General features: G+C 42.4%; 1 protein-coding gene and 1 pseudogene across 2 annotated transcripts in view; one reads left to right on the forward strand and one right to left on the reverse strand.

The window, feature by feature from the left end:
- Nucleotides 1–14,003, reverse strand: part of TMEM185A (transmembrane protein 185A) — a 34,774-nt gene that overhangs the window by 20,403 nt on the left and 368 nt on the right. The window lies entirely within an intron of this gene.
- LOC121169613 lies at nt 4,690–4,817 on the forward strand (annotated as a pseudogene).

The raw sequence follows: 14,003 nt of genomic DNA on the forward strand, positions 1-14,003 counted from the left end.
CTTTACACTAAAATCATAAATTTTAATTTATAAACTTTAATTTGTAATTATACATTTAACAAGCATTTACTAACTGGGATATACAGGGAACATGATAACAAAACACAAAGGAAGACATATAAACGTCCTTTCCAGTACATTAAAAATGTTCAATATCACTAGTCATCATGAAGATGCAAATCAAACTACACTGAAATATCATTTTCTACCATTTACACTGACTACTATCAAAGGCAAAAGGGCACCAAAACAGCATTTGGGAAGCCCACTTCCCATGTTGGAATCCCTGGATTCAGCTCCCACCCCTGCTTTGGATTCTAGCTTCCTGCTGATGCACAGCCTGGGAGGCAGCAGGTTTGAGACCAGCTCAAGTGAGAGACCTGGCTCCTGGCTTTGGCCTGGCCCAGTCCCAGTTGTTGTGGGCATCAGGGTACTGAACCAATAAGACATCAGTTTCTCTTTCTTTATGCCTGTTTTTCTCTCGGTCTTTTGTCTCTCTGATTTCATGTAAAATAAATTAAAAAATGATTCAAGACAAAGAACAATGAATGCACTGGGATCCCATGTGGGCACCAGTTTGTGTCCCAGCTGCTCTATTTTCTGTCCAGCTCCCTGCTTGTGGCCTAGGAAGTCGGTGGAGCATGGCCCAAGGCCTTGGGATTCTATACCTGCATTAGGGATCCAGAGGAGGCTCCTGGCCCCTAGCTTCAGATAAGCTCAGCCTCGATCATTGCAGCCCCTTGGGGAGTGGACCAGTGGACAGGGAATCTTTCTCTCCCCCTCCTTCTCTCTGTAAATCTGACTTTTCAATAAAAAACGAAGAAAAACTAGAAATAGATCTGCCAGATGATCTAGCAACCCCACTACTGGCATGTGCCCAAAAGACAGGAACTCACTGCACCAAAGAGATGCCAGTGGCGCCATGTCCACAGCAGGACCAGTCACAACAGCCAAAATATCAGATTCTCGGATAAAGCAAATGTGGTATATACACATAATGGAATACTATTCAACTATAAAACAAAATGAGGAAGAGGAAATCCCTGAGTCTAGGGAACTGTATCATGAAAAAATAAATTTTTTAAATGAAACCCTATTATTAGTAGAAAAATGGTTCATGTTCAGTGAAATAAGCCAAATAGAAAGACAAATACTGTGTGTTTTCCCTTATATGCAGGAGCCAGAATTTTTTAAAAAGCCCATGTATATCACTTTTGCTGCAAATATGGTGTTTTGTCCAACTTTATATCTGCCAAAGAAAGTGACAGGAATTATATACTACTGTAGTCTTAATGACCACTTTAACATCTGTATGAGTGAATTCTTTCATTTGTGGTTTATAACTCTTGTTTAGTTTCCTGAAGGACTATGGTTGCTTTGCTTTGAACTCTTTATTTTAGTCTTTGACTATAATATATTATTGAAAAAGTTGCTGCAAAAAAATAATAAAATATTAAATTGAAAAGTATCTTTAAAAAGGCAATTCTAAGAATGTACAGTAAGGGGAACCCTTGTACATCATCGGTAGAAATTTAAACTAGTACAATAATTGTAGAAAACAGTATGGAGGTTCCTCAAAAAACTAAAATGGGCTAATATTTAATTTTGATTACTGTTTATAGCCATTGTCTATACTCTTGAGAAACACTGTTTTTTCTACTTACTACTTATTGAATTCTTTTTTTTTTAAATAACACTTCACTTATTTTTTTTTAAAGATTTATTTATTTTTATTGGAAAGGTAGATATACAGAGGAGGAGGAGGAGCGACAGAGAGGAAGATCTTCCGTCCGATGATTCACTCCCCAAGTAACTGCAATGGCCGGGGCTGAGCCAATCCAAAGCCAGGAGCCAGAAACCTCTTCTGGGTCTCCCACATGGGTGCAGGGTCCCAAACCTTTGGGCTGTCCTCGACTGCTTTCCCAGGCCACAAGCAGGGAGTTGCATGGGAAGTAGAGCTGCCGGGATTAGAACCGGCACGCACTTGGGATCCCGGCGCGTTCAAGGCGAGGACTTTAGCTGCTAGGCCACCGCGCCAGGCCCTACTTACTACTTATTGAATTCTTTAGTGAAATTTATTATAAAATAAGCTGAACATATGTAATTGTAATATGAAAAGGAAAAGAAAGGCAGGAGGAGGGGGATGGGAACATGGGCATAATAGAAGGTATAGCAGGAAGTATCGTTATACTCTTAAATCTGCAAATATGAAATTTGTTCACTTTGCAAAAATTAAACTACAAAAACCCTAATGTAAAAGCAATGTCAGCTACTGATCTGCTGTTTATGTATTATCTTATTTAAGCCTCATTTAAGCTTTATTTAAGTGGACCTGTTCATTATTTTCATCTTACATATGAAGTATGGAGGCTTGTATGTTTGTAAAAAGTGTAAGATCTCCACTTGACTCTACCATACTTCTGAGTTCACTATATTGTTTTTATACTCATGACTAGGTACATTTAGAAAAATATTTGAATAAACACATAGAGAAGTTAAAGTTCTCGCCACTGGCAAGAATACAAAACAATTTATACACTCTCTGTTTTTGATATCCGAATTTTCTACAGGGTACACTTACTGCTTTTGCACTCCACAAGATAATACATCTAGTTGTGGGGTGCAGTCTGGGGGTCACAGCCTGTGGTGCCAACATCCCATAGGGATGTCAGTTCCTTTCCCAGCTGTTGTTCCACATCTGATTCAGCTCTGTGCTGGTAATCTTGGAAAGCAGTGAGGATGGGCCAAGTCCTTTGGCCTCTGTCCCCACATCCAAGACCTGGAGGAGGCTCCTAGCTCCCAGCTTCAGGCTTCAGATTGGCATTTGAGAGTGAAGCAGCAGATGAAATATCTTTCTCTCTCTCTCTGTAAATCTGCATTTGAAATACAAATAAATAAATCTTTAAAAAAATTAAACTCATTAGCAAACGTCCAAGAGGGTAAACTATAGTGGGACTGACCATCAGATCTAGAGGAGTGGCTTCCTTGTTTTGCAATATTCTTATCCCTATAATTAGGGTAATAATTTGTACCTTATAAGGTGGTTGAAAATCAAAAGCAATAAACATGCAAAGAACTCTTACAGAGCACCAAATTAGTTGTTATCAATACTTTTAGCGCTGGGACACTTTTACACTCTTTGAGAAATATTTAAAATTATTTGAAAGCCAGAGCTACAAAGAAAGAGAGAGGTGACAAGAGACAGAGGTTGTGCATCTACTGGTTCACTCTCCAAATGGCCACGACAGCCAAGGCTGGGCCAGGCTGAAGCCAGGAGCCAGGTGTTTCCCCTGAGTCTCCCATCTAAGTGGCAGGGTCTAAAGACCTTGGGCCATCCTTGGCTTTTTTTTCCCCCAGATCATTAGAAGGAAGTAGACAGAACTGGAGTGAGCCAGTATTGAACCTGCATCCTTATGGATGTCGTAGTCACAGGCAGCAGGCAACATTACCAACTATGCCACAATGTTGTGCCCTGGCACTCCAAAATTTAGAATTCTTGAATGTCGTAACAAAGAAATGACAAATATTTAAGCCAATAGGTCTATTAATTACTCTGATTTGTTCATCACAAATGCATATATACAACAAAGCACAAATTTCTGCTCCATAAATTTATACAAATATTATATGCCAATAAATTGTTCTAAAAGACCTATTTCTTTATGTGAAAGGTAGAACTGGGGAAAGAGAGAGAGAGAGACCTTCCATTATTGGCTTACTCCCCAATTGGCTGAAAAAGCTGGGGTTGGGCCAGTTTGAAGCCAGGATCCAGGAGCTTCTTCCAGGCCTCCAAGGTAGGTGTAAGTGCCAAGGATTTGAGCTATCTTTTCTTGTTTTCCCAGGCACCTTAGCAGGGAGACTTATTCAAAGTGGAGCATCCAGAACTCAAATCTGTGTCCATATGGGATGCTGGCATCATAAGTGGCAGCTTTATCCACAATGCCACGGTGCCAGCCCAGACCTATTTTTTTTTTTAAATCACTTAGCTTCTACCAGGAACTTCAGCTGAAATTGATTTTCTCTATAAATATTTGCTGTATCATATACAAAACGGTTATTTTAAGACATTTAATATTTAAAATAATAAACACATTGCCATAGTTTTTTGGAAAAATCTAATTTGCAACACCAATATAAATCCAGTGAGAAGAATGGCACTGTTTCTATAGTTTTGCAAAGTTTTAAATTCTGGTTTTACAGAAGATATGTAGATTTTAATATCTATATTTGCATCCATTCTATTGTAATGTGTTGCTTTGGTTCAAATATGTAAAGAAAATCTGCCCTTACAAAGATATGTAGTTAGAAAAAAGCATATTTTTAAAGATTTTTTTTAATTGGAAAGTCAGATACACAGAGAAGAGGAAAGACAGACAGGAAGATCCTTGGTCTGCTGATTCATTCCCCAAGCGGCCACAACGGCCAGAGCTGAGCCGATCTGAAACCAGGAGCTAGGAACCTTCCCCAGGTCTCTACGCAGGTGCAGGGTTCCAAGGCCCCAAGCTGTGCTTAACTGCTTTCCCAGGCCACAAGCAAGGAGCTGGGTGGGAAGCAGAGCCACAGGGATTAGAACCTGCGCCCACATGGGATCTTGGCGTGTGCAAGGCGAGGACCTCAGCCACTAGGCCACTGTGCCAGACCCCCCAAAAAACGATTTTAATAGTTCTCTGAAATAAGAGTTTATATTTCATCACTTCTCGGCCTTTTGGCTAAGATCAAGTGTAGAATAAGAGTTTATATTTCCTTCAACAATATACCAAAATTCAACACTTTTTTTTAAGGTGTATTTTTTTACTTGAAAGATAAGGAGAGGTGCGGGGAGGGGATTAAGAAAGGAAAGGAAGAAGGCAAGAGGAAAGAAAAGAGATTGTCCAGTTTAGGAAGACGATTGGTCAGATTTGTAGGAAAGCAACTGAGTAAAGAGAGGACATTGGGAATCCTTGCCACTGTGGAGACAAAGCTAGTTTTAGGTCCAGCACAGTAGCCTAGTGGCTAAAGTCCTCACCTTGAACATGCCGGGATCCCATATGGGTGCCGGTTCTGTTCCTGGCCACCCTGCTTCCCATGCAGCTCCCTGCCTGTGGCCTGGGAAAGTAGTCGAGGACGGCCCAAAGCCTTGGGACCCTGCACCCATGCGGGAAACCCCGAAGAGGTTTCTGGCTCCTGGCTTTGGATTGGCGCAGCTCTAGCCATTGAGGCTGCTTGGGGAGTGAATCAAAGGACGAAGATCTTCCTCTTTGTCTCTCCTCCTTTCTGTGTATCTGACTTAATAATAATAATAATAATAATAATAATAATAGTAAAAAAGCTAGTTGCAATTTCGCCGGGAAGGCCCTGGGAGCAGTCGATATGGAAAGCAACAGGCAAGATGGGGAAATCCTGGTTCCTGGAGTTACGAAGATCTCTCAGTGTTGGTTCATTTCACTGGATGATAGCAAACAGCAAAAATCACATTAGTTGTTATCAGAAGCATTTTAAGTACTGACAGGTTGTCAAGATACTCGCAGTGGATGGAAGTTTCTAAAAATTCTGATTTTCCCATGGTATAGAATATCATGAATTATTTTCTTTAAAGTATTCAATTCACCTTACATTCTTGAGACAAGAGCTGCCAAATAACCCGAAGCAAACAACCCCAGCCTCGTTTGTTGGTTGTCCTTCCAGATAAAAATGGTGCTCCATGGAAACAGCAGTTTGCAACTTCGATATACACATCTCCTCGAGTCAGCTGTTGTATCTCAGTGTCCAGGAGAAGGCCTTTAGGCACGCATCCCATTTCTTTACATGGAATGTTAAAACAAATGTGTACTCAGGGGTCAGGATTAAGCGAGATTAATACTTCCTCTGCTTTATGAAGGACATTCCTAAATAAAGCGGGTTTTTTTTTTTTTAACTGCAAGTCTAAAGTGGTAATAAAGCGCTAAAATGTAAGTGTTGGAAAATGATTTTTTAACATAATTTAAAGGGAAATGAGGTTTTTTTCTCCACAAAAAAAGTTTCTTTTTTAAAAAACCTACTTGAAAGGCAAAGAGAGAGAGAGAGAGAGATCTTCCATCTGCTAGTTCACTCCCCACATGTTCCCAACAGCGAGGCCTGGGCCAGAAAGAAGCCAGAGGCCCACAAGTCCGTGTGAGCCTCTCAAACGGATGGCAAGAACCCAGTTACTGAGCCACCATCGGCTGCCTCCCAACATGCATCAGCAGCAAGAGAAATCAGAAGCACAGCAGCTAGGATGTGAACTGGCACTCCAATATGGGATGTGAAAATGCCAACTCAGAAATTATAAATTTACGATGGGGCTGGTATAGTGGTGTAGTGAGTGAAGCTGTCTCTGGCGCACAGCATATAGGCACTGGTCCATGTCCCTGCTGTTTACATAGTTGAGAGGGGTGCACACCCATCAGGGCCTCTGACTAGGGTGGGGAGATTCAGGTAGGGAGGAAGGTAGGTGGGACACGTTTCCATTTTCTTTTTTTTTAATTATTATTATTATTATTTTAATTGTTAATAACATTGTATTATGTGATACAGTTTTATAGGCACATTTTCTTTATTCTCCTGTGTCTGCAGGGCAGTAGGAGGAGGTGGTTGCTCTTTGCCGGCAAACTACATCAGCACCCAGGGTTGGGGGACGATTATTTGATGACACGTTAGAGACCCAGATGTGCGGAAGAATGGTTCCAGGGTGTTACTTGAGTGGTTTCAGTAAGCTTGAGACATTGTGGGGTTTGCTGCTCCAAGGTTGAGAATATATTTCCAAGGTCTCTTGATTGATCAAGTCCACCTTAGTGCATCCACAGATCCAGGAACATGGTGCAAGCCTTACTTAGGAGAATTGTCCAACCTGTTCTGTTTTCCAACCTCTGATGAGGCAGTTGACATCCCTACTGTCCTAAATGAGCTGGTCATCATGTCCCCTGCGTACATCTGCATGTGCTATCCATTGCAAAGGCCTCAGCCACTGAGGAGGCCCAAATCCTGTGATTTTTCCTGTGGCTGGCGTTTGAGTCCAGCAGTTCAGTTCAGGAGTTCCCCAAGAAACTTTGCCTGAGGGACCTCAGACTTGATTCTTTGTGTGCCAGCCAGGACAGGGTCAGGTATGGTCTGTCACCTGCACTGGCCAACACACATAGTGGTAGATGCAGCTGCCTGGTCAGTTCTGCCTCAGCGTCATTCTGTACACGGATTGATGGGTGCTAGGCTGCATAAAGCTTGTGTTTTTAAAAAGTCACAAATTGTAAACCACTTTGAGATACTATTTTTTAAAAAGATTTATTTATTTGAAAGACAGAGTTACACACAAACACACACAGATATCGATTTTTCATCTGCTGTTCATTCTCCAAATGGTTGCAACAGCCTAGGCAGGGCCAGGCAGAGACCCTCAAGCACTTAAGCCTCTCTGGCCGTTTGCCCAGCTGCATTAGCAGGGAGCTGATCAGAAGCAAAGTAGCTAGAATTTGAACTGGTGCTCTCGTATGGGATACTGATACTGCCGGTGTCAGTTTAATTTGCTAAGACACAACACCTGCCTGGAAACATTCAGAACAGAACAGGGTCCAAGTGTAAAAACAAACTTTAAGTCTCCATAAACCAGAAAATGAGGATTTCATTGGATATTCTAGCACTATACCACTTCCTAGATTTCACTTATACCATTTCACTTGGATTTGTCTGTTTTCTGCTGTTAGGACAAAATATCTGAGAGTGGGTAATTATTAAAGACTAGAAGTTTATCTGGCTTATAGTTCTGGAGCATGGCACCGGGATGTGTCAGGCATCACAACAAAAATTATCACAGGACAAGACAGAACAAGCATGCCAGTTTGAGTCTCTCTGTCCTTACGGTCCCTCCTACCAGTACAGCAGCCCTACCCTCATGACTGTACGTAATTCTAATTACATTTCAAAGGCCTCACCTTCCAAATATCATTGCTTAATGAATTCAGGGGAAAACAGATGTTCTATATGCTTTACAAACCGTAAATCAAGTAATCTGTTTAAATGACAATACTGCAATTTTTGACATATGGTTTGCTTTGCTTAATCACAATTCATAAATACAAAGTTCTTTTACCATACTGTGTCTACTGTATCATGAGAGAAAGGAGTTGTCACTAAATTAGAGAAATAACATGGCATGTAAGAAAGAGCAGACTTCAGAAAATAACTGATCAGGAGTAGAATCCTCACTGGTTGTTGTACAACTTTAGAGAAGTCATACTCTCACTCTAAAATGAGGGTGGGGGCATTGTGGTATAATGGGTTAAGCCCCCACTTGGGATACTCGCAGCCCGTATCAGAGTGCCTGGCTAAAATCCAAGCTACACTACCTCTGGTTTAGCCTCCTGCTAACACATCCTGGGAAGGAGCAATGATGCCCAAGGTGCTTGTGTGTATGCTACCCATGTGGGAGATCCACGTGGAGTTTGGGGCTTCTGGTTTTGCCCTGGCCCACATCAGGCTGCTGCAAGCATCTGAAAAGCAAACCAGTATACAGAAGAACTCTGCTTCACTCTCTCTATGCTTTAGGTGAAAATAAGCATTTTTTAAAAATAAGGCTAAAATGTAACTTGCAGAGTTGTTGTAAAGATCAGGGATAATGTGGGCTGGTGCAGCAGTGTAGAAGCTCAGCCTCTGCTTGCAGTTCAGCATCTAATATGGACATCAATTTGAGTCCTAGCTGCTCCACTTCTGATCCAGCTGCCTACTTATGACTTGGGAAAGCAGCGGAATGCTGGGTCCATGCAGTGGATGTGGGGGAAACGAAGGTATGAAGAGTATTGTTCCATTGCAGGCAGGGCCGCAAGGAATTTCCCGCTGCACGGCAGGGCCCGGTGGATGTCTCTACAACTACCAGAATGCAGTTCCACCTTCCTTTGCAATGAACACCCTGACCACCTTGCAGAATAATTCTAATCCACTGTTTGCTACTATGGAGTTGGCTTTCTACTCAATGTGAACTTGGAGGTTAATGTCAATAATAACGTCTTGCAAAGGGCCTTTCACTATTCCTACTGTCTTGGCTGTCCCCATTGACCTTATGCTAATCAAGGGACCTATATTTAGAGTTTCATTTGTTCCTTGATCTTTAGGTTCCCCTTTTCTTTGTGATACAAGACTGAGTTGTAGAATAAGAATTGTAGTAGGAACTTCTATTGTTTTTAGGTGAAACAAACGGGAAAATTATTCTTGAATACACCCACTTGACCATGACATAAAAAGTCTGTGCCAGGGCTTATGATCGCTTCTGTATAAACAAAGAGGACAGCTTTCTCGCACTGTCCATTATGATTATGAAAGCGTAGTGGTCCATTTGCTTCCTCTTTATGCCTCATCCATGCACCCTTCCTGAGTTCTGAACTCAGCTGGAGCTGGACTCCGGCAGTGGAATAGCTGAATTCTGGCAGTGGAATACTTGAGCTCCTGGACTCATGGGAGACCTGGAAGAGGCCCCTAGATCCTGGATTTGGATCAGCCCAGTTTTGATCATTACAATCACTTGAGGGTAATAAAGTGGATGGAAGATCTTTCACTTTGACACGAATACAAATTCTCTCTCTCTCTCTCTCTCTCTCTTTTTCTCTTCTATCACTCTGGCTTCCAAGTAAAAATAAATATTTTTAAAAAGATTAAGGATAATGGATATAAAGCAGTTACATAATGCCTGGCATGTGAAAGACACTCCCTAAGACACAGACATGATTAATAATAATAATAATCTCAGTAATATCATGACAATTTTGCCACTGTAAGTGTCTTAACAGGGCAAAGAGTCACTCCGGTGATCAGTTTCCTGATGATCAGTATCAACAATGCTCTCATACTGATGAGCTGTTTTGTAATAAGCAATAGTGTATACAGAATACCTGCAGGAAATAGCACTACATATTGTCAAGTTACATGCCAACTGTAGCACTCTGACAACATTTCTGTTCACTCTCACGGCATCCAAGGCTCATGTCTCCAGGCCTGGGTATACTTCTATATCCCTTTTAAGATGTCATTCTTATCTTCTGGCCTGACAAAAATCTTAAAGTTATCTTTCAAAATCTAGTGTAAGTTACTTTTACTATGGAATCTGTGGTGCCTGTTTTAAATAGAATCGGAGGTTCTCCCCTACTGTACGCCCACAGCATTTGGTTCCTGGCTCTGCAATACCTCAAATTCTGTTGAGTTTTAATTTCTCTTTCCATTTCTGATTCTTCTCACTAGGCCTGGGTACTAAGAAAAAGAGAGCAAGAGAAAGAAAGAGAGAGAGAGAGAGAGAGAGACTCATTTATTTTTGTATTTATTGTAACTAGCACATCTCTTGGCACATGACAGACATTCAAGAGACATTTGGTGAATTAATGCTTTAAAAATATTTTTGCAAATGACTGAAACATGCCAGTTGGCTGCCTTTAGTGAACTTTTACCAGCAATCATATTCATTTTTCCTGACTTCAAATAAAAGACAACTTATAGCACTAACATTGCAAAATAGTGGGTAAACTCATTGCCTGTAATGCTGGCAACCCACATGGGCACCAGTTCATGTCCCAGCTCTATCACTTTTTTTTTAAGATATATATATATATTTTTTTTATGAGAAAGGCAAATCTACAAAGAGAAGGAGAGACAAACAGAAAGATCTTCCATCTGTTCCATCTGTTGATCCATTCCCCAAGTGGTTGCAATGGCCACAAGCAGAGAGCTGGATGGGAAGTGGAGCAGCCAGGACATGAACCGGCACCCATATGTAATCCCACCCAGTGCTACAAGGCGGGGCTTTTAGTCACTGAGCCACTGCGGTGGGTCCATTGCTCCAATTTTGATCCAACAACCTGGTAGTGTGCCCAGGAAAAGCAGAGGAAGATGGTGCAAATATCTATGCCCCTGCCACCTATGTGGAAGACATGGATAAAACCCTTCCTTCCTGGCTTCATCTTGGTCCAACCCTGGCGGTTGAGACCATCTGCGGAGTGAACCAGCAGGTGGAAGATATCTCTCTCTCTCTCTATTTTATTCTTTTAAGTAAATGAATAATCTTTTTTAAAAGGCCATTTACCCAGCAATACCACTCTAGGAATACATCCAAAAGGCTTGTTGTATGAGAAAGCAACGTACACCCGAATGTTCATGGCAGCACAATCAACAAATACAAGAACATGGAAGCAACCTAAATGCCCTTCAACAGAGGACTGGATAAAAAAACTGGGGTTCTCTACTTTCAGACTAAGATGGACTCCCAAAGAAACTGTTTACTATATCTTGACAATAGGATGCTAGACTCTCTGCCATTGTCCATGGCCACAATGAAGGACATATGACTGCATGAAGAACTATATACGGGCCCGGCGCGATGGCGCAGTGGTTAAAGTCCTCGCCTTGCACGCCCGGGATCCCATATGGGCACTGGTTCTAATTCCGGCAGCCCCGCTTCCCTTCCAGCTCCCTGCCTGTGCCCCGGGAGGGCAGTCGAGGACAGCCCAAAGCTTTGGGACCCTGCACCTGCGTGGGAGACTGGAAGAGGCTCCTGGCTTTGGATCAGCATAGCATTGGCTGTTGCGCTCACTTGGGGAGGGAATCATCGGACGGAAGATCTTCCTCTCTGTCTCTCCTCTCTGTATATCCGCCTTTCCAATAAAAAAATAGTAAAAATAAATCTTTAAAAAAAAAATCTTAGTCTTGGGCCCGGCGGCGTGGCCTAGTGGCTAAAGTCCTTGCCCTGAACGCACCAGGATCCCATATGGACGCTGGTTCTAATCCCGGCAGCTCCACTTCCTATCCAGCTCCCTGCTTATGACCTGGGAAAGCAGTTGAGGACGGCCCAAAGCCTTGGGACCCTGCACACGTGTGGGAAACTTGGAGGAGGTTCCTGGCTTCGGATCGGCACAGCACCAGCCATTGCGCTCACTGGGGAGTGAATCATTGGACAGAAGATCTTCCTCTCCTCTTCTATGTATATCTGCCCTTCCAACAATAAAAATAAATAAATCTTTAAAAAAGTTAGTCTTTTTTAAAAAATGTAACTTGCGAATATCACCTTGTTAATTTCTTCTGCAATATGTGTATGATATCACTGCTCACTCCCACCTGACAAAACTGAAATCAGCAAAAGAGAACAGTAAAAAACATGTTCAAATTTTTCAGGCAGATGTATTTTAATCTTTGTATAATTAAGAATAAATACACTAGTGATCATTAAAATCTATTTTGCAATTAGTAGCTTATCATAAAATAAATTCATTAAAGGTAAAATGTTAAAGGGTGTTTAACAGTGCAGTGCTATTTTGCTTTGGCAACTCTGCCTGCTAGCCTGTCAGATCACTTCAGGCAGCTCCTGTGCTTTCCAAACTAGCTGTCATAATACATCAACTCATGAAGCTTTATATTTGTAAAGTACTTTACAATCAATCATTAATTCAACCTCCCCATCCTACTTGGATAGTACACTCATGCTACAGATACAACACAGATAGGTGGCTTGCCCAAAGACACTAAACAATTCTGCTTTTACTTATCTTTCTTATCATTCTCCCCAATCAAAACACAGAAAGCAGAAAGCTCCAGCACACAGCTTCCCAGCAGGAGAGCAATCCTAATCCCCAGGAACAGCGGAGGAAGACACTGCTCCCCGCTAAACAAGCTCCACCACGGAGACGGTCAAGACCCTGTGATACGGCCACTGGCACTGAGGTTCAGGATATTAACCGACAGAGAAAGGGTAGCACATTTGCAGGCACCATGGCTCATAGCTTAAAATTTCACCATCGCTAAGGAGACAGCACCCTTAGTATATGCATTCCCCCAAGCCTTCCTTTTATTCCCAAACAAGCAATCAAGACAGTAGTTTCCACTGGGCTCTCAAAAGCAAAATCCTGCTCAGTACCAGAAAACATCTATTAAAATGCCTTCTACATCTGTAAAACCTGAAACACCTGGCATAGGACCTGCCATGCAAATAAATGGTTTATTAAATGCGTGACTTCCCACTAGCAAGTGGATGCACTAAATACTGCCTTCACGGAGCAGCAGACTTGAGAGCTCAGTCGGCGCAGGGACGCAGGGACAGGAGCCGTGGGAAATCATTACTCTGGTCCTTCCAAGGCAACCCCATCAGGCCCCACCATCAATAGCTCTATACAGCAGGCTCCTTTGTAAGGTGCTAACTCCATGAAGCCTGTGAATGATGCACACATACAAATGGCCCCTGACACAGAAAAGCTGCTCGCGCTTGACTTAGGTGGACCTTTTAGTTCTCAGGCGGGCCAAACGAGGCCGGAGACACAACCAGTTACATGTAGCCTAGTCTCCAATGTAGGGCTTGTGGCTGAGTTTATTGCCACAAAAATTTAGAAGTGTCTCCAATGTATTATACACAGAAGTTGGGACTAGCAGGGATAGCAAGAGGAGGAGGAGGTGGTCTGTTTTTCAGGGAGTTCACACCCTCGGAGACGGAACAGTTAGGAAACACTCCGGCAAGTGAGCAAAAACTACTCGATTCCTTAGCCAGCATTTTCTCCACACTGTCCACTGAATGTTCCCTGTCTGGGAAATAAGGACAACAATATCTATTTCCTGCAAATAAACTTACAGTGAAGAGAAAATGCGTATGAAAAAATGATCACCTCCAAAGACATTATGTAAGGATTGTCATATCCAATCCAAGAATTCAACAATGTTTTAAATATCAATTCAACAAAGAAGCAAACAAGTAATGGGTGGGTATAAATCCAGGAAAAGCTCAGGGGCTGAGAAGAACTGGAGGAAAGCTCTAGCGTGAAGGGTAAGGCTGTCAGGTCCAGCGAGATGGCCCTGGTGCGGAGAATGGAGGGCAGACAGCAGAGTGAAAGAAGACGCAATCGGAAATCGGAAAATCAATGAGGGAGGGTGAGCAGAGAGGAATGGGTTCCCTTGGAGGCAGGACAAGGCTCCAGGCCAGGCGGCTCAGGCCGTGGCGGGGCAGTCACAGTTGGCACAGCGGGTTGGCTGTGCAGCAGAAGGGAACCAGCACAAAC

Source organism: Ochotona curzoniae, unplaced genomic scaffold, assembly GCF_017591425.1.
Source record: "Ochotona curzoniae isolate NIBS_2020 unplaced genomic scaffold, NIBS_Ocur_1.0 scaffold_1852, whole genome shotgun sequence".
In the NCBI taxonomy this organism is placed as follows: Eukaryota; Metazoa; Chordata; class Mammalia; order Lagomorpha; family Ochotonidae; genus Ochotona; species Ochotona curzoniae.